General features: G+C 43.5%; 1 long non-coding RNA gene across 1 annotated transcript in view; it reads left to right on the top strand.

Moving 5' to 3' along the window:
* The window catches only part of LOC309338159, a 599,378-nt gene extending 577,221 nt beyond the window's left edge, over positions 1–22,157 (top strand). The window contains exon 3 of the long non-coding RNA XR_014154771.1: positions 22,090–22,157. This is a non-coding gene — a long non-coding RNA (uncharacterized lncRNA). The remainder of the gene's footprint in view (positions 1–22,089) is intronic.
* Positions 22,158–22,259: the final 102 nt, after the last annotated feature.

The following is a 22,259-nucleotide window of genomic DNA, read 5'->3' as shown; positions in this document are numbered from 1 at the left end:
GGCTGTCCGGACAGAAAGGATTCACTCAGGCAACCCAGCCAGGTGTGGTGCCGATTTACGCACAAGCAACCCCTAGAACCATTACAGGAGTGTTTCGATTTGAGGATTGTCTTGGGAACTGTGAATTAAAATGTGAATCAAAATGAATTTGTCTCCCCTTATTTATTATTTCAGCAAAGGCAGCAGCTCTTCATAATTCTTCTGGAATGAGTCTGTGCCGCTGTCTAAGTGACTGAATTGGCTGCTTCCATGCTATGGCATTCCTTATTTGTACAATATGCTCTATTCTCTTACACACTGAACCTCTATTGAACCCACATTCACCACTGTCCAAAACATAGTCTACATGCAGGTGCAGGCTGCAACTGCTTTACATTTTTCTTTCAATAAGTGGTCTTTGAAAGTAATACAGAGCACATAAGGAACAAAAACACAGTCATTACTGGAAAGGGGAAGCAAATATTTCCATTGTGAAAGTGTATTATCTCCCAGATTTTATTTTTTAAGAAAGAACAATGCACACTATTAAGAGAAGTTATTTTCCCTCTCATCTTTAATGGTTTCCCCATTGTTCCCCACATAATGAGAGAAATGAAGTTGGAGAATGGCCCCATCAGCACTTTACATTCAAAGAAGCATTACACCTTTATAAGTGGTTATGGTCCCCCATACCAAAAATTCTGGGTTAAGGGTGCTTAACTTACTATTCTCCTCACAGAGCTACAATTCCTGGAGTTCTCTCAGAAGAGAGATTGATTGTTGAGTCACTCTGGGAATTTTCCAGCAGAGATCCCAATAGGACCTACAAGACCATTTCCCCCAGAACACACCTGTTCCACCCCCAGTTGTAGTATTTACAGAATTACAGCCGGGCCACAGATACTAAATTAGAAGGAACAAACTTGATAAAACAGCATGCTACTACCAAATTATATACAAAACTGAATCTTCTCCTCTTCCTTTCTTTGCTTGTGTCACCCAGAACCGATAAAGATGTGAGGCCACTTGTCAAAGTTAACCTGTGGAAGATGGGGAAGGGAAAGATCTGGCTGAAGCCAGTTCCTCACCTGTATTATAAGACGATGTATCCATACATCAGAGGTGGTTTTAGGGTAGGCACTGCACTCCAGGGGGCGCCACAACAATGCTGTAGAATGTAACGCAAGAGGTGGGGGCAAATTTTAATCTCACACAGGGAGTTGCTGGAATTTTAGAGGCCAAAGTCTGCCGCTACACTCATGGTTCCCTATGATAAAAGAATTAAATTGTCCAGTAGCACCTTGTTGTTGTTTAGTCGTTTAGTCATGTCCGACTCTTCGTGACCCCATGGACTGGAGAACGCCAGGCACCTCTGTCCTCCACTGCCTCCCGCAGTTTGGTCAAACTCATGCTGGTAACCTCGAAAACACTATCCAACCATCTCATCCTCTGTCGCCCCCTTCTCCTTGTGCCCTCCATCTTTCCCATCTTTGTGCCCTCCATCTTTCCCTTGTGCCCTCCATCTTTCCCAACATCAGGGTCTTTTCCAGGGAGTCTTCTCTTCTCATGAGGTGGCCAAAGTACTGGAGCCTCAGCTTCACGATCTGTCCTTCCAGTGAGCACTCAGGGCTGATTTCCTTCAGAATGGAGACGTTTGATCTTCTTGCAGTCCATGGGACTCTCAATAGTCTCCTCCAGCACCATAATTCAAAAGCATCAATTCTTCGGCGATCAGCCTTCTTTATGGTCCAGCTCTCACTTCCATACATCACTACTGGGAAAACCATAGCTTTAACTATATCTGAAGAAGTGTGCATGCACAAGAAAGTGTATACCCAGAACAAACGTAGCTGGTCTTTAAGGTGCTACTGGATAATTTTTTAATTTATTTCAACTGCGTCAGACCAACATGGTTACCTACCTGAATCTAGGTTCCCTGTGATGATTTCTTTGTGTTGTCCTTGCAGTTATATATGCAATGACTCTGTGGTAATGTTACAATTATGTGTGTGCATGAATTTCTCTCCTCCCCTTCTGCAATATAGGAGAAATAATGTTGCCTAACCATAAAGCATTGCCATAAAGCCTTTGGCTCTCCAGAGGTTGCTGGAGTCCCCTCTTCTGGCATCCCTTTCACTTCATCAGACACGTCTAGTCCTAGAAAACATTTTCCACAATAACTTTGGGGATCTTCTGGTGCCATTTGACAAGTAAAAGGTCGTTCAACAAGGTTATGAGGCAATCCTATGCCTTGGGTTAAATTACTTTGAATTAAGGGAATTAAGGTTGTAATCCTATACATAGTTATCCAGGAGTAAATTCCACTGAATCCAGTAGGAGAATGCATGCACAGGAATGCAATGTTACTGCTGAAGAGACAAGATTCTGTGGTAAAATATTTTGATTCCACATAGGAAGAAGGTGGAAATGGGCAAAAAGAGTTTCTGCCCATTTTACATGTTGGACAGAAAACACAGCCATTTCCCATGACTTTGCTAAAGCAATTAGTGGGTTCCAGTATGCGTAGTAATTGTCATGGAAACCACATCACAAACCACATTTCTGGCCCAGAGTCATTACCCATCTAATAGGAATGGAACAACCTACAAATATTTTAAAATTTGCCTTTGTGGAAGATATAGCCTCTGTATTAAATATCCACCCAGTTCAAACCAAGTCAGACAAATATGTCTCTGTTCCTTTTGCCAGAAATATCCATTCACATTCATGTTTGACCTCAGCATGGGTACTGATCTCTTTAAAGCATTTCCAAAATCGCACATATGTTTAAGCTTACAAGCCCTGGTGTTGTTCAAAGTCAGAGTACAGCTTGGCAATTAATATAGTCATGATACATATGTGTTCAACTGCCCCCTTCCTCCCCTCCAAATGTAGGCCTCTTCAAACATTACACGTGTGAAGGCAGCAAGCATAATGAAAGTGGCAGTGTGGGGGGGGGGGAGTGAATGCAATTCTAGGCTGCATCAATAGATGTATCATGTCCAGATCAAGTCAAGTAATGGTATCACTCGATGCTGCTTTGGTCAGACTCCACCTGGACGACTGAATCCAGTTCTGGGCACCACAGTTTAAGAAGTGTAAGCTGACAGGCTGCAGAGGAGGGCAACCAAGATGATCTAGGGTCTAGAAGTCAAGGCTTATGAGGGATGGTAAAGAGGCCTGGTAAGGGATGCGGGTGGCGCTGTGGGTTAAACCACAGAGCCTAGGACTTGCCGATCAGAAGGTCGGCAGTTCGAATCCCTGCGACGGGGTGAGCTCCCGTTGCTCTGTCCCTGCTCCTGCCAACCTAGCAGTTCGAAAGCACGTCAAGTGCAAGTAGATAAATAGGTACCAGACACAGATTTACCCACCTGGGAAGAATGGCAGATGAAGGTGATGGACTATATGGAACTGGCGGAAATGACTGGCCGAATCCGAGACCAGGCAGAAGAGTTGGTGGAAGAAGATTGGAAGAAATTTAAAGATTATTTACAGAAATACTGTAAAATTAATATCTGTTAGAAGGATGTTGGAATAATATTATATTATTTTAGCAGGAATGATATAAAGGATTTGGGAATAATTGACTGTTAATTGGTGAAAGGAGGAAAAGTAAAGTTACATTATATTAAGACAATTTACAGGACAAAAATTTTAAAAGAGGGAAAGGATTTGATGAAATGGATAATTGACTTAGAATACAAAAAAGGGAGGTGTGAGGAGGACAAGGAAATAAGCTAATGAAAGATTAGTAATGAGGAGATCTGATGTATTTTTTCCCCTGTGTTTTTGTTTAATGGGTCTTATTTCTCTGCTTTTTTAATATTGTGATGTATTGTTTTATTTTTGTTTAATGTGGTATTTTTATTTTTATTTTTGTAATATTTAAAACTTTAATAAATATTATATTTTTTTAAAAAAGATAAATAGGTATCGCTCCGGCAGGAAGGTAAACGGCGTTTCCATGCGCTGCTCTGGTTTGCCAGAAGCGGCTTAGTCATGCTGGCCACATGACCAGCTGTACGCTCGCTCCATCGGCCAATAAAGCGAGATGAGCGCCGCAACCCCAGAGTCGGCCACGACTGGACCTAATGGTCATGGGTCGCTTTACCTTTAAAGAGGCCTGGTAATGAGGAGACTGGGAGGAGATATGACAGTCCTCTAAAGGGTTGTCACATGGTAGTTGGAGCAAGCTTGTTTTCCGATGCTCCAGAATGTAGGACCCAAACAAATTGATTCAAATCACAAAATTTCGACTAAAAATTAGGAACTACTTTCAGATGGTTAGAGCTGTTCAACAATAAAACGGACATAGGAAAAGCTGCATTCAAAAATGTGCATATTCAGAAATATTCACACGAAAACCTTGATGAATTTTCTTTTCAATTTTAATTATTATTATTTGTGCCCTAGGATTACATTACATTACAGTAGCAACTGAAAATAACATCAGGAGTTGCAAAACTTTACAGACTGTTAAATTAAACAATAGAAGATAAACCTAAGAAATGCAGGAGTAATTATTTTCCTTGAAACCCATAATTACAGCCCATAATTACAATTACTTGAGACGATCCTTCTTTAGAGTGTTTAGCTCTGTTGATATCTGTTGATATCCTAGAGAGGCTAAACATTGGATCCATTCGAAAGGAAGTTTCATCACAATTTTGAATGACAAGCAAAAATTACTTTGTGGTTTATTTGTGGTTACTTTTCCACATTAAAAAAAGGACCACAAAATTCAACTTCATTCTAGATGGGAACACAGGAAGCTTCCTTGGATCAGAACATTGGTCTTGCCAACTCTGATTGACAGTTGCTCTCTAGGGGTTCAATTCAATCATTATTATTATTATTATTTACATTATGTGCTATTTAACCACTTTGCCTAAACTATCCTTTAGTTACCTGAGCTATGTTCCCTCTCCATGCGAGTTAGAAATAAGGTAGGGACACGGGTGGCGCTGTGGGTTAAACCACAGAGCCTAGGGCTTGCCGATCAGAAGGTCGGCGGTTCGAATCCCCGCAACAGGGTGAGCTCCCGTTGTTCGGTCCCAGCTCCTGCCCACCTAGTAGTTTGAAAGCACACCAGTGCAAGTAGATAAAAAGGTACCGCTCCGGCGGGAAGGTAAACGGCGTTTCTGTGCGTTGCTCTGGTTTGCCAGAAGCGGCTTAGTCATGCTGGCCACATGACCCAGAAGCTGTACGCCGGCTCCCTCGGCCACTAAAGCGAGATGAGCGCCACAACCCCAGAGTCGGTCATGACTGGACCTAATGGTCAGGGGTCCCTTTACCTTTGGGAAGCACAGCCTGCTGTCCTAGACCAAAGAAATCTATGACCATTAAAATGTCTGTTGAGACCAAGTCCCCACTCACTGCAGAATGTACCATGTGGTGCCCTGAGCTCTTGACTCCCCATTTGAACATTCAAGCACCCACTCATTACACTGCGTGACCCCAGCAAATACCATATCTCCCCCAAATTACCTGAAAGACCGTCTCCTTCCCTACAGACCCTCTCAGGTGCTAAGATCAGGACCACTCTTGGTTGTTCCACCACCTTCAGAAGCTCAGGGTGGTGGTGACCTGGGAGAGGACATTATCTGTGGGAGCCCCTAACTTATAGAACTTCCTCCCCACAGTGGTTTGTCTTGCACTTTCATTATAAAGCTTTTGGTAAATGCTGAAGACACATCTCTTAACCCTGGCTTTTGACATTTGAGATGTTTATTTCCAGGACCCATCTTATTTCTATGATCGTAAGTTGTTTTAAAATGCTTTAAATACTGAGTCTTAATTGTTGTAACCCACTTTGGGACTTTAGGGTGACAGGTGGGTTAATAATGAAACTAATAGTTCACAGTCATAGCTACAGGTTGTCTGTAGCTGCGGGAAGATAGTGTAGCATCAGTTCATCATGGAAGGTTTGCTTTGCAAGCCTAAAAATCTGAAAATGGTCTTTAAGTCTTAAGGTTTTCATTTTCAGGACATAAATGGCTGATGGAAGACAGATCCAGGTATTTTGAGCCATGTGCTTGACTCCTCAAAGCTCAAAAGCTGTTTCCAGTTTTATAAATACATGAAGAAAGCTGAAATGCTTTTTTGGAGGGAAAGAGAAAGGAAATTATCCCTTGGGCTGAGATTTTGGCATGGCAAGTTTCAGCCAGGAGGAAACTTTACATTACAGCCAAGTTATAAACCCCACAGAGTGAAGGAGTGGTGGAGGAACAGGGATGGAACCTAATGGAGCGGCTGGCACTAAGCTAAGAATATTACTGTTGCAAACACCATGCTAGAACAACAGCATCTCTTGAACAAGAAACTGCCTCTGCCTAATCTACAGCAAGATGTTTGGCTTTTCTTTCACGTTAGGAGTTGCCAAAATCTCTTTAGGAAGAGGGGGGAATTTTTATTTATTTTATTTATTTATTCTTGAGCTTGAGCCATGCCAAATTAGAAAATATATCTATCTATTCCCAACGTCCCATGGCACATTAGCGTGGCCAAGAAACAGAACTCAGGGTGGGGCTATGCGTTTAGGGAGCAGTCTTGATTCTCGTTGGTGGTGGGATCACCAGTCAAATGTTATTTCTAAGTGCATCCATCACTTTCTGTCATGTAAATGAATGGTTCCCATTAACCTCATACAGCAAACAAATGCAAACAGATCAGAGCACTTACCAGATACAGTTTTAATGGGTACAAAACCGTTTGTGAGAGTGAATGGCCTGAACAACTCTGGAAGAGAAATGCTAAGGCTCCTTCTAAACCACCAATGGAAAATGTGTGGTCCTCCAGATGTTGTTGGACATCACCCTTGACCATGGGCCATGCTGGTTGAGGCTGATGGGAGTTGAATAACTTCTGGAGGACCACAGGTCCCCCATCCCTCTTAAAAACATAAATGCATTCCTATATCCCTACCAACTAAGCAATCAATCTACCTAGTTGTCATAAAATCAGACCTCTCTCCCCACCTTTCCCACTCTCTCTCTTTCCCTTCTCCTGTCCCTTCCTATTAATTTGTCCACTTCAGTGAAAACTCAGCACCTCTTGGCCATCTCTCAGATCCTTGCACTTAACTGAAGACTGGAAAAACTGAAAAACGGAGAGAACCAAAACTGACAGATCCTTCCAATCCTAGTCCTTCCAGATGTGGTTGGAATCCAGTTCCCATCAGCTCTAGCCAATGTTCAGGGATGATGGCAGATGCAGTCCAACAACATCTGGAAGGACACAGGTTAGCCAGTAATGCCTTCCATAAAGGTCTGATTGAGTCCTATATATAGCTATATGTTGCGACTTAGTCCCAAAACACATGCCCAGATTCCATGTTATGTAATATTTGTTTTCAGACAGGGGTTGTACCAACAGTGTTTCAACTGCCTTCTTTTTAAAGACACACACACAAAGCACAAAACCTAAATATGGAAGAGAGAGATAGAAAAAATAAAATTGGAGAGGGATGTGCATGTATTAATTTTTTAATGTGGGTCATTTGATTTGTTACCGGAAAAATCCGAGGGCTCCCTTGGACAAAAAGTAAAGACACCAACCAGAGTAAATTGGAGCAAATCAGCAGCCTGTAAGCTTGGCCTTTATTGACTGTTGCAACAGGGTGCTCCCCTCACTTGCAGGTGAGAGGAAAGACACAGAAAAATGGTGTGCAAGACCTTATAAAAACTTTCGAAATTCCCATCCTGTAGGTCAAGCCCACCCCCAGAAACATCATGCATACATTACAGAAAGGAGGGGTTGAGGGAGGAGTTGTGGTGGTAACCTGAGTGTCCTGTCACCTGGCTGGTTCCCTTCTCCTCCTCCCCATGAGTCATTTTCTGAAGACAAAAGGTAGTCGCAGTTTCCTGCCCCCTGAGGGAAGATCTGATCATTGTCCTTTGTTCCAGTCCATGCTGAATCCATTCCCATATGCAAGTTATTTGTGATCTTGATTGTCTTCTGTCTAGGACCATCAGGGTTGGCATAGCAACTGGGCAGGGCTCCTATGGATGTGCTGGGATGGTGAAGGGATTATGGTGCCCTGTATCAAACCTTCCCCATTTTGTAGTCCTTCCTTCATGGAGTAAAATAAAAGTAGAACAGTGCAAATCCGATGCATGGTTGATTTTCTATGAACTTATAACAGAAGCATAGCATATGTAGTGCGTGAGTGTGAGTGTGTGTGAAGTTTGTACAAACTGAATGATGGGGGGGGGTTCCTGCTACAGATTCAGGTTGCAGTTAAAGGTGTAAACAGATTTAAGAGTTGGAAATTTAATCCTCATCAAGCAGACTAATACTGCCTTTGGTGGTTATGTAGCAAGGCTCAAGGATATTGGCTTTACATAATAGATATTCAGCAGATCACTAGAGAAACTGTGACACAGTAACAATTCTTTTTATTTATTTAAAAGATGACAGATAAAAGATGACCCAATTGTTCCTTATGAACTTTTTGATTTCTGCAAAAGTAGTTTATGCTCACTTTTGGAAATCCCCCAGTTCCTGCTATATTGGAATGGCTTGTGAAAAGAGTTGAAATTGTACACATGGAAAAATGAACAATATCGTTCCTTGTGGGGGAGGAAGACAGTGCTCCTGAAGGTAGGAGTCTATCAATTGATGAAGATGATCATCCAAATGTCATAGACCAAATGGAGCAAACAGTACGCAGACCTAGTGGTGGGAGGAAAAAATCCTTAAATAAGAGACACGGGGGAATGATTAATGGACTTCAATGTCTGTACACTAATGCGCAAAGCATGGGTAATAAACAAGATGAGCTTGAGCTCTTGGTACAGCAAACTAAATATGACATAATAGGCATCACTGAAACCTGGTGGGATAAGTCCTACGACTGGAATGTAATAATGGAGGGTTACAATCTATTTCAGAGAAACAGACCAGACAAGAAAGGAGGAGGAGTGGCGTTATATGTCAGGGATGTGTATACCTGTGAAGAGATCCAAGATTTAGAACCTCAAAGCCAAAGTGAGAGCATTTGGGTCAAAATTAAGGGAGAGATGAATAACAGGGACCTCATTGTGGGAGTATACTATAGATCCCCAAGCCAAACGGAGGACATAGATGATGCCTTCCTGGAACAGATGGCCAAGCATGCAAAAGGAAGGGAGATAGTAGTAATGGGGGACTTCAATTACCCGGATATTTGTTGGATGTCAAACTCAGCCAAGAGCATAAGGTCAAACAGATTCCTCACTGGCCTTGCAGACAACTTCGTTGTCCAGAAAGTGGGAGAAGCAACAAGAGGAACAGCCATTTTAGATCTGGTCCTAACCAATGTTGATGACCTGGTTAGTGGGGTAGAAGTGGAAGGATCATTAGGCGCGAGTGATCATGCTCTTCTGAAGTTTACTATACAGCGGAAAGGAGCAGCCAAGCATACTAGGACTCAATTTCTTGACTTTAGGAAAGCCGATTTCATAAAACTTAGGGAAGTGCTGGGTGAGATCCCATGGACAGTAATATTAAAAGGAAAGGGAGTTCATGATGGCTGGGAGTTTGTTAAGAGAGAGATAGTAAAAGCACAACTTCAGGCAATACCAATGAGACGGAAACATGGAAGGTGCCTAAAGAAGCCGGGGTGGCTATCTAAAGAACTTTTAACTGAGTTAAGATTAAAAAAGGATGTGTACAAAAAATGGAAAAGGGGGGAAACCACCAAAGAGGAATTCAAACAAATAGCCAGCACGTGTAGACACAAAGTCAGAAAAGCTAAAGCACAGAATGAACTCAGGCTTGCTAGAGAGGTTAAAAGCAACAAAAAAGGCTTTTATGGGTATGTTCGTAGCAAAAGGAAGAAGAAAGAAACAGTGGGGTCACTCAGAGGAGAAGATGGTGAAATGAAAACAGGGGACACAGAAAGGGCTGAACTCCTCAATGCCTTCTTTGCCTCAGTCTTCTCCGATAAAGAAAACAATGCCCGACCTGAAGAATTTGGAGCAAATGATTCAGCAGAGGAAACACAGCCCAGAATAACTAAGGAGATAGTACAAGAATACTTGGCTAGTTTAGATGTATTCAAGTCTCCAGGGCCAGATGAACTGCATCCAAGAGTATTAAAAGAACTGGCAGATGTGATCTCAGAACCACTGGCAGTCATCTTTGAGAATTCCTGGAGAACAGGCGAAGTCCCGGCAGACTGGAGGAGGGCAAATGTTGTCCCTATTTTCAAAAAGGGGAAAAGAGAGGACCCAAATAATTACCGCCCAGTCAGTCTGACATCAATACCAGGGAAGATTCTGGAGCAGATCATTAAGCAAACAGTCTGTGAGCACCTAGAAAGGAATGCTGTGATCACCAATAGTCAGCATGGATTTCTGAAAAATAAGTCATGTCAGACTAACCTGATCTCGTTTTTTGACAGAATTACAAGTCTGGTAGATGAAGGGAATGCAGTGGATGTAGCCTACCTTGATTTCAGCAAGGCATTTGACAAGGTGCCCTATGATATTCTTGTAAAGAAGCTGGTAAAATGCGGTCTTGACTATGCTACCACTCAGTGGATTTGTAACTGGCTGACTGACCGAACCCAAAGGGTCTCATCAATGGTTCCTCTTCATCCTGTAGAAGAGTGACTAGTGGGGTGCCACAGGGTTCTGTCTTGGGCCCGGTCTTATTCAACATCTTTATCAACGACTTGGATGATGGACTCAAGGGCATCCTGATCAAATTTGCAGATGACACCAAACTGGGAGGGGTGGCTAACACCCCAGAGGACAGGATCACACTTCAAAACGACCTTGACAGATTAGAGAACTGGGCCAAAACAAACAAGATGAATTTTAACAGGGAGAAATGTAAAGTATTGCACTTGGGCAAAAAAAATGAGAGGCACAAATACAAGATGGGTGACACCTGGCTTGAGAGCAGTACATGTGAAAAGGATCTAGGAGTCTTGGTTGACCACAAACTTGACATGAGCCAACAGTGTGACGCGGCAGCTAAAAAAGCCAATGCAATTCTGGGCTGCATCAATAGGAGTATAGCATCTAGATCAAGGGAAGTAATAGTGCCACTGTATTCTGCTCTGGTCAGACCTCACCTGGAGTACTGTGTCCAGTTCTGGGCACCACAGTTCAAGAAGGACACTGACAAACTGGAACGTGTCCAGAGGAGGGCAACCAAAATGGTCAAAGGCCTGGAAACGATGCCTTATGAAGAACGGCTAAGGGAGCTGGGCATGTTTAGCCTGGAGAAGAGGAGGTTAAGGGGTGATATGATAGCCATGTTGAAATATATAAAAGGATGTCACATAGAGGAGGGAAAAAGGTTGTTTTCTGCTGCTCCAGAGAAGCGGACACGGAGCAGTGGTTCCAAACTACAAGAAAAAAGATTCCACCTAAACATTAGGAAGAACTTCCTGACAGTAAGAGCTGTTCGACAGTGGAATTTGCTGCCAAGGAGTGTGGTGGAGTCTCCTTCTTTGGAGGTCTTTAAGCAGAGGCTTGACAACCATATGTCAGGAGTGCTCTGATGGTGTTTCCTGCTTGGCAGGGGGTTGGACTCGATGGCCCTTGTGGTCTCTTCCAACTCTATGATTCTATGATTCTATGATTCTATGACAATTCTAGACACTGGTTGACGCAAATCCCGAACTAGAATAAGTTTAGAAAGACTGAATTTGTCAGGAATGTTGTGAAACATTCTGTTTTGTCGCTCTCTTCACTTGTTGTTTCTGTATTCTTTTGGGGTCCCCCCTTTTTTAAAGTTTTGAAAATTTGTTAAATAAAATGTGTTGAGGGGGTGGGAAGAAATGCTTTCATACAGTAAAATAAAATGTTGCAGGTAGGAGTTAAAGCTCATTTCTGAGTACAGTGGTACCTCGGGTTAAGTACTTACCTTAATTCGTTCTGGAGGTCTGTTCTTAACCTGAAACTGTTCTTAACCTGAAGCACCACTTTAGCTAATGGGGCTTCCCACTGCTGCCGCGCCACCGGAGCACAATTTCTGTTCTCATTCTGAAGCAAAGTTCTTAACCCGAGGTACTATTTCTGGGTTAGCAGAGTCTGTAACCTGAAGCATATGTAACCTGAAGCGTAAGTAACCCGAGGTATCACTGTATCAGAAACAACCAATTCTGTGTACAGCTCTCCATGTGGTAAATCTTTGAACTGCTGATTTTCATAGGGGAACTGTTAGGGGCAGAGGTGCCAGCTTGTGAGGGGGATAGGGGGCTATGTCATGCATGTGACATTGTGATGTCCTGATGTTGTGCACGTGAGCATCATGCCTCCCTTCCTAAGCCAGTCAGAAGCTTCCCGGGCTTTGGGAAAAAGGTGCCAGGGCTTTGACAGTATTCTGGAGTCCTCCTGCCTCCTTCCAAAAGCCAGATGGGCTTTGGAAAGATGGCAGGATGGATCTTGGACCCACTGGAGCCTCACACCTCCCTCCCTAAGCTGGGCAGAAGCTTCCCGGGCTTTGGGAAGGAGGCACCAGGGGAACATTTAGGGGACTAGCCTAGTCTCCTTTGTCCAATGACCACACACCACTGGAACTTTCTAGCTTCTAGTATCATGGGTGTAAACGAAGGCCAATAACTACACTTTCAGCTCTGTTACTGAACACACTGGATCGTCGGAGGAAGAGAGTTGTCGTTGCTAAGTTGAAAAGCAGCTACTGAAATCTTCATTCACTGTTAAGGATGGACAAATGTCTTCATTTCTCATTTTCACCCCAATCTGAAGTTCCATCCTCTATACATTCCCACACCATGTATGCCTCCCTTGTTCTCTTATAATGGCAATGGCACCAGTGCCGTCTTAAGCATATCCAGCACCATGGTACAAAGATCCCTCCGGCGTCCCCCCTTTCCCAGGGTTGTCAACCTTTCTTAGGGGGGGACCCCAAAGTTGTTGACCATTTTTAGGAAAGGCTGCTCCTGCCCTCGTGCTGCTCACACACAACCAGGCATTGGCTCTCGTGGCAGGATCATGGTGTGGGGCTGGGCAGCCGGGTGCGATTGGGGTGGCACGGGAGGCAGGCGGAGGTCTTGACCAGGCAGGGACGGGCGAAGTGAGCTGGGCCATCCATGTCGCCGCAGCAGAGAAGCGCGCGCACTCAGCTGCAGTCTTGCCGTTCTTGCTTGGGGAGGAAGGGGGGGAGGAGAGAGCATGACTGGGAGGGGATCAGGCAGGGGAAGGAAACACGGTTCGTGTGAAGGAGTGCAGAGGTAGTGGGGGCAGCAGGAGGAGGCAGGCTCTGTGGTGGTTGAGAAGCAGGGGAAGGAGGGAGGGGCGCTGGGGGCAGCAGTTGCAGCGTGTAGCCTCAAGCATGGGGATCTTTCGAGGTAGAGTGGATGGGGGGAGCGGTGGTAGAGTGACATTTATTATGCGCAGAGCTTGGGATGTAAGCACACACCACGCAGCCAAGGAGGTGGTGTGTTGCAGAGCCAGCGGAGTTCCAGAATGCGGAAAGCATCCAGAACCTTCCCACCTCCGATGTGCGCTGGAGGTGCGCAGGCACCAAGCCCCCACTCACCTACCTCCACGTTCTCCCCTCCCCGGACTCTCCCTGGACTGTCTGCTTGGCGCCCTCCACTGCTTGGCGCCCTGGCTCGCCACACCACTACGCCCAATGGTAAAGACGTCCCTGAATGGCACCCACCTGAGGTTGTTGTTGCTCTTGTTTTTAATATTTATTTTGTGGTTTTGTGTTGTATTTTTATATAAAGGGTGGTATAACAACAATAACAACAACAACAACAACAACAATAATAATAGAAGATATGCCACTCAATTTTTAAAAAATCTCTAAACTGTTTACACAAAATGGTACCATCATGTTACTCTTCTGGCATATTGCCTCTTCCTCTTTAAGACCCTAATGCTGTAACCTTTATGCTGTAACCTTTATAGGGGATTGCTGAACCTTTATATAGAGGGTTGCTGTCAGAGATGACTGTGGGAACATTCTCAGATCAGTCACTCATTCTCCTCAATTCCATTGCAGGGCTCCCTGGTGCAACATTTCATTGACTCCGGCTGTGTCTCAGATCCAGAATTTGTAGCCCCGAGGGGCTTGTTCCTTAGCTTCCTTTTCAAACTCGTCTAGCCCTTTCTGCAGCTTGGCTTGCAAGTCATGGCTGATCAACTTGTCTTACCTTCCGAAGGGCCAGATTAGGTGCTCGATGGACCAGCTAATTGCACCTAAGAGATGAGCTGCTGGTCCCACATTACAGCATATGGCATAAGATCAACATGCTTCATATCCTCTGCTTTGCAAGAATGCTTCTCCCTCTGCCTCACATTGGGCTAGGTTCAGGCACAGTCCTTACCGGACCACTCTAATGATTCATTTCCAGAGGCTATAGCAGTTGCTTAACAGAGTCATTAAGGGGGAAAAAAAGTGGGGTGGGGAAGAGGGAGGAAACAACCATTTGTAAAAGTAATTTGTGGTCATTTGCTTCATAGGCTCCAGAATCAATGAGTGGGCTTTAAGATATTCAGTAGAAAGAACATCTAGGTAAATAAACAATGCTGCCATATTTAGTCTTAATTCAGTTTCATTAGTTAATCCAATTATCCTCAAAGCAATGCATTCATACTAAGGAATGTGATTCTGGAACATTTAGTATCTTCTACTTGTGCGCCACATGCAAGGTTGTATGTGTATATTTTCTGTTGATTAACGGATGTTAAACTATAAATCATGGAGCCCCATGAACCTGATCCCTACATCTATATTTAGGCCAGAAGTTCTTTATTTATTCATTCATTACTTGGACTTAGAAACACTATCTGCCTCCCTGTGACAATATCTAAACGTTGCCATCCTTTCCACTCTTTCTCTTGGCATATCCACCCAGCTCAGCCTGCATTTATTTATTTGTTAATTCGTTCATTAAATTTCTACCCTGCCCCTCCTCCCAAAGGAGCCCAGGGTGGTAAACAACAAGTAAGAAGACATCTTAAAAACAATTCCAATACAGATTTAGACTAGGGAAGAGCTCAACTTAAAAGGCATGTTAAAAGAAGAAAGCTTTATTAGGTACCCAAAAGACAGCAAAGATGGTGCCTGTCTCATATACATGGGGAGGGAAATTAAAAGTTTAAACATGCCACAACACCCTATAACTCTGGAGCTCCATAACTCTGGAGCATATCCTCAGCTCCCCATTACATTATGTATGGGTTAGTTACAAGGTTGGTCTTAATTTCTCATAGCCCAAGATTAAGAAAAGCCACGTTCACAGTCTGTCCTTCAGACAGCTGCCCATCTGGAATAGCAGAAGTAATGTGTGGAGCTTAGTGAGTTGAACTGTAGTGAGACATTATGCCTCATTGTTAGGTTCACTAGGGTTGTTATTATCATTTATTAAATTTGTATACTGCCCTTCATCAGCAGATCTCAGGACGGTTCTCAACCTAAAAGTACAATATAAAAATACCAAATGCACGATAACAACAACAACAACAACAACAAATCAATAGTCCCCCCTCATATTCCCCCCCACAAGCACATTTAAAAGGGATATACAGTGTTAATCACCCAAAGGCCTGGTTAAAAAGGAACGTTTTCACCTGGCTCCTAAAGGTGTAGTCAAAGTCACCAGCCAAAGCTCCCTGAGGAGAGCATTCCACAAATGGGGAGCCATTGCAGAAAAGGCCCGTTCTCGAGTTGCCACACTGTGGACTCTTGTGGAGGAGACACACAAAGAAGGGCCTCAAAGGATGATCTCAGGGTCTGGTTCCTATGGAGAGAGGTGGTCTTTGAGGTATTGTGATCCTGCGTCATTTAAGACTTTTTAGGTCAAAACCAGCACTTTGAATTGGGCCTGGAAGCTAATTGGCAGCCAATGCAGTCAAGCCAGGATCAGTGTGATATGCTTAAACCAACTTGTCCTAGTGAGCAACATGGCCATTGTATTCTGCACCAGTAATTCATCCTGAAACTGTAGACCAGGATGATCTGTCAGGCCCTCCAGCTATTGCTGGACTCCAACTCCCCAACCAACATGACCGAAGGTCAGGAATTATGGTGGTTGTAGTCCAGCAACCTCCAAAGGCTACCCCACCCCTGCTTTTAGCCAAGAAGGCTGGCTGTGACCCCAACAGTGTTGCCCTACTTCTAGCAATAAACACAGTGCATTGTTGGCAGCAAAAGTTCTCACAAATTCAAGGGAGTGGAATAGTCCTTGAAGCTGACTCGCAGCTAGGAAACAGCCTGGAGTTCACAGTGCCTCAAGGTTTGGGAAGGGCGCAATGGCACTTTAAAGTCAATGTTCCACACCCCTTCTCAGAATTTTGCTAAGACCTCTTCAAACACAACAGAGCTCGCATGGCAACTGCTGACACAGCTCCAGCTAAGCCATAAAGTCCCTTGATCAAAATGTAAACACGAAGGTTTCATTTGTTTACATATGACTCTCACCTTGGCATGGCTGATCCCAGCAACACACCCCATATGAATCAAGGAAAGATCTCAATGGCAAGTGATCAAGCTCAAACTTGTGGAGATAGAAAAGCTCGCCAGAGAGGCTGAAGCAGAATTCATCTCTGACAGATTAAATACTACTGTCATAAGCATGATTTGTGCTGAAAATGTACAGGAAAAACCCAGAGGACAATCCAGGAAGTCAGTTACATCACCATGAAAACAGCAGCCATGGACAAGGCCAATGACTCTTTAACCCCTTTCTTCCTTTTCCTCTTTTCACACTCTACTAAATCCTCTACAAAGGCTTGCAGAGGACACCTATGACCTTCATTTCCCCTCATTGCCCCTCAGGAAATGAGAAATGCATACAATTCATTTCCCTTTGCATGGGCTATAGCAACAGATATGTCGGTAGAGTGTTCTATTAAAAAGTGTTCAGATGGGCAGATCTGGATCTGCAATCCTTGAATACATGGAACAGCTATAAAACAGCTAATCATACCTATGGGCCTTCAAGATGGAACCACCACTATTACTTCATATAAGAGTCTCCAACTGCGTCTGAAGAATAATAAATCCTTGCTAAGGAATTTGTGTAACTCTAAAAGCAGACATTGAAAACAATGAGCCTGATAGCTTTCTTCAAATATCTGAAGGGCTGTGACACAGAAGATGGAGCAGATGTTACTCTCTGTTGCTCCAGAGGGCACAACTAATAGGTGGAGATGTCAAGGAAACTGATTTCAGCTAAGCATCAGCAGAATCTTCCTAACAGTAAGCAGTGTTTGGCCAGGAAACAGGCGGCCCCAGAAGGTGGTGGCCTCACTTCATGCAAATTCATTTATTTATTTGCTACACTTATATCCCATATTTTCCCCAATGAACTCAAGGCAGTGTATATAGTTCCCTCATCTGCATTTTATCCCCATAAGAAGCCTGTGGGGTAGGCTAAGTTGACAGATAGTGACAAGCCCAAAGTCAACCAAACTGAGCTTCATGGCAGAGCAGGGATTTGAACCTGCCTTTCCCTGGTCCTAGTCCAACGCTCTAAGCACTATACGCCACGTTGCATCTCCTTATGGCATTTCTGTCTGAAATGCAGAGGCTTGGAGTAAACACCATGAACAAAGGGAAACTATTATTTCCTGCCAGCTCTGGTTCCTCGGTGTTCCACATGTAAACGTTCAGCTGCTGGGAGAACAGTGTGAATTTGCTTTCTTGCTCACAAACCAAGGAGCAGATCCCAGCAGATGGTCATAGGGTTAGACAGCAAGTTCCTGCCTCTTCCTGGAATTTTTTATAATGGCTCCAAGTGTCAAGAAGCGGGAGAATGGAGGCAGCAAAATCCAACCAATGTGCATTTGTTTTCACTACCTGTTTCATAGGCAGAATATAAATTCAATGGATTAATGAACAGTTGTACTCCTGCTTCTGCGGGGATATGTGCTAACCTTGATTTCTCCTGCTCTGTTGGCCGATCACACATTATAACAATGACAGTCAACGTGATGTCCTCCACGTGTTTTGGACTACAACTGACATTGTCCTCATTCAGTATAGCCAATGGTCAAGGATTATGGGAGGTGTAGTTTACAACGTTTGGAGAGCACCATGTTGGCTACCCTTGCATTAGAACATTGTGATGCTGCTATTGTGCTCCTGGGCTTCCAGCACTCCTCCGGTTGGCCATGGCTGGGTGAGAGAGGCCTGTGGCTTGACCCAGCAGGACTCTTCTTACATTAGGCAATTTGCTGGTTAATAGTCAAGGTAGCCAGTTGTTGGGAAGCCTTTGGCAGCACGTTGAGAAGATGGCATTCTTCCAGTTGACAGGCTGTGTGAAAAACATGAGCTGGTGTAAGGGAGGTGATGGACAAAGCGAGCTGTCAGTAGGCTGAAGGGGAAATGCTTTGGAGGTGCAGGGTTTCTCTTTCCTCCCCCTGCAAATTTTACCTTGCAGATTTCTAGGTGTTTCTCTCTGCCTTCGCTTCCACATTCCCCTGCCTGCTGCAGTGTGTGCAGGGGGCAAATTGGTGGATGTTGGCAGGGGACACAGGAAACTGCCTTGTACTGAAGCAGACCATTGGTATATCTGGCTTTGTACACTCAACGGTACACTGACTGGCAGTGGCTCTCCAGGGTTTCAAGCAAGGGACATTCCCAACCCTACCTGCAGATGTTGGGGGGCTGAACATGGGTCTTCAGATGCTCTACCACCAACCATCAGCCTTTCCCCTATAGGGAGTGATGAGGCACATGGACGTAGCTTGTGGCTGCATGTTACGCCAATGTGGGCCAGGGGATGAATCCTGGGAGTCCCTAAAAGTCCACTCTCTCCCCTGGCTAAGCCCCTTCAGGAAAAATTAGTTGTGTTAACTGATACTGGTGGCATTTAATTGATTTATCCCATTGATCTCATCCTGATCAGGGTCTGCATTTGTAGATGAGGTATGGGGGGGTGGGCTAGGGCAAAGTAACTTTGTGCTCTATCATTAGCTCAATGAAATTAGCATTTGACCAGAACACTTGGAATAAAAAGTAGGAAATGGAAGAGTATGTTCCTTTGGAAGCTGTTGAGCATCCAAGAGATTCCTCCAAAGCCCTAGTTTTTTAAAAAAATCTATCCAACTTTGTTCTCTAAAGTATCCCGACCACTTTAGCATCCTGCAAAAATACTGTATTCCATTCAGTGTGTTAGCTTCAAATATATACCTACTTTTAACTAAATAAAGCAAACTTTCCGATATGGGAACTTTTCCCCAAGCTGGATATATTTGAACTTATCACAACTTTCAAGTGAAAATGCTCTGGAGTTGTCAACTTTTTATTCTAAACGTCCATCTCCCACCTAACATTTTGTAATTGTACTGGATTAAATTCTGATTGTGATGTCTGTAAACTGCACCCCACTCAACCTCAACCTCCATCTGCTCACACGTTCAAGGAGGGAAACGCCAATTAACTGTATTTCTCTCAAGGTGGATTTGAAGTTCATTTTGTTTTTCTTTCTTTCTTTTTTAAATATATATTCCTAAGTATTAAAGGTTTGCTCCTACCTCCCATGAGTTTCCTTGTGGGGGAACCAAACAACCCAGGCAGTTAAAGGAGCACTGTAGCTCAATAAATTAGCACAGCAGACTACCCTAATATTATTCCCAATACAACAATTCACCACTTGCTTTCCAGCTATCTAAACTGTCTCTAGACATTTTCTCATATGGAAATGCTACACTCCCCTTTAACACCATAATGTTTCCCCATAAAGTCCGTCTCATCTTCTCTTCCCTAAATGCTCATATACACATAACTCACCACATAGCCAGTTGTGCAGTCTCCAGCAGCCTTGCCTCCCAGAATAAGAGATTGTATTCCTTTGGGGGTACGCAAATGTTGACCATTAAGTTAAAATTGCCCATTCAAGGGAACAGCTTATTTCAACGAGGAATCTGAAAAAAATAATGAGTTGTTTCAGTAAGAATGGGGAAATATAGGAAAGGCAAACATACCCACTAGTGTGGTTCCTTATAAGTAGTATTGCATGGCTACCTTCACAGGAAAGCCAATGCTATCTGACCTGTTGTAGAGCAGTCATGTTTTGTAGTGGCCCAGATACCATAACCCTAGCTGCCAAACTGACCAGGATAGCCTACATATAGTGTGACACATGCAATGTAATATTTGTGTGGCCATGCTAAATGCGGCAAGCATGTTAAGGGGTGCTAAGTCTTAGAAAGCCATACATTGAGGATGAACAGTGAGGACTGTTGCCTTCAAACATAAGTTCTCTGCAAATGTAAGCACTGTTTCACTTTTTGAGTTCTTTGAGAGCGCACGGTTAGGGATGATGTGGTAGATATTTGTATATTTGTGTATGTCTCAAGACTGCTGTTGTGCTCATGCCCCGTTGGTGGGCTTCCCATAGGCATCTGATTAGCCATTGTGAGAACAAGATGCTGACTTAATTTTTCACTATACATTTTAATGCACACTTTCTTCTAACATGCACATTTCTCTCAAAGGAGAGTTGTGTTCCTGTTTTGGTATTATTTCATGATTAGGTTGGTTCAAATTGTGAATCTAATTGAATTTTCCCCAAATCCCTATTATGTATTTTTTTAAGAGGATGATGATGATGATGATGATGAAGATAGTTTGTATACCGCCCTATACACAACATAAAATCACAATATAAAAACACAACATAAATAATAAAAACAAAAACGGGAACAACTCAATAATGTTGGGTTTATGTTCTATCACTGAGATATGATCCCACTCCTTTAGTTGTTGAAATGAATGGGAGCAGCACAAAAGCATGGCAGTGCTCTTGCAAATTATACCCAAGTGAAATCGACCAATGGACCTAAAAATGGCTGGCAGACCCTGTCAAACCTTAGGCAAAAGCCATGTCCTGTCGGCTGCAAAGTTCTTGACCACACCCATGGCTTATTGATCTGCTGACAAAATAAATAAAATTTTTTAAAAAATTGTGCAGTAGCACCTTAGAGACCAGCTAAGTTTGTTCTGGGTATAAGCTTTCGTGTGCATGCACACTTCTTCAGATACACTGAAACAGAAGTCACCTGACCAGACCTTTATATATAATGGGAGGGTGGGGTGGGGTGACTTCTGTTTCAGTGTATCTGAAGAAGTGTGCATGCACATGAAAGCTTATATCCAGAACAAACTTAGTTGGTCTCTAAGGTGCTACTGGACAATTTTTTAAATTTTTTATTTATTTTGACTGCATCAGACCAACATGGCTACCTACCTGAATCCATGACAGGCAGTATTCAGCTTGGTGGGTGCAAGTTCTGCGGGTGTGACCTAAACTAATTCCCTGCGCATAGAACAATGCATTTCACCAGTGTATCGAGATGTCCAGAGCAAGACTGCTTGCATTTCTCATTTCCCACCATTTCCCAGCAACTCAGTAAACAAAAGAAATAAGAGTGGCGAAGTGACTCTGAATGTAAAGACAACAATCTTTTTTATGAACTAGGCCACTTCCTTTCATGCATAGATCAATTAGATGGGCACTTACTCGCTTCAAGCTGATGCTTAGCAACAATGAGCGTGGGCAGGGCAGATAGCAAAACAAAGAGCCTCATGACTTTGGTAAATATTTATGAAGCCATGAAACAGACCCTGTGTATCTGTGAATGATCAAAGGGACCATAGGTGTAATTATTAACTGAGGTCAATGATATTAAGTGTCTCTGGCCGCACTTGGTGCTGAGAAGGACCAACTTGAGTGGCCACATAAACCAAGCAAGACTACATTTATCAAAGTTACAGGTAGGTAGCCGTGTTGGTCTGCTGTAGTCGAAACAACAACAACAAAAAATCCTTCCAGTAGCACCTTAGAGACCAACTAAGTTTGTTCTTGGTATGAGCTTTTGTGTGCATGCACACTTCTTCAGATACACTGAAACAGAAGTCACCAGACCCTTATATTTAGTGAGAGGGTGGGGAGGGATATTACTCAGAAGGGTGGTGGGAATGGAGAGACCTGGTCTGAATAGAGACGTTGGATTCTTATCTCATTATACATGATAAAGCTATTTTTGGCTATCTCATCCCTTGCTTTTTCCTGTAAGACCAATTGCAGTCATTAACAGTCGTCAACTGGTTTACCACACCTATCAGCCAATCACCCATTCCCATGAGAGCACTATATATAAGGGTCTGGTGACTTCTGTTTCAGTGTTTCTGAAGAAGTGTGCATGCACACGAAAGCTCATACCAAGAACAAACTTAGTTGGTCTCTAAGGTGCTACTGGAAGGAAATTTTTTTTATTACATTTATCAAAGTCTGCCATGCTGTACTCCAATAACCAGTTCTAGTGTGGAGCAGGATTGCCTACAGCTCTTACTGGAAGACGATG

This window comes from Podarcis erhardii (genome assembly GCF_964252035.2).
Source record: "Podarcis erhardii genome assembly, chromosome: 3".
Lineage (NCBI taxonomy): Eukaryota > Metazoa > Chordata > Lepidosauria > Squamata > Lacertidae > Podarcis > Podarcis erhardii.
Note: the sequence above shows the minus strand (reverse complement) of the source record. Positions and strands in the feature narration are given on the sequence as shown.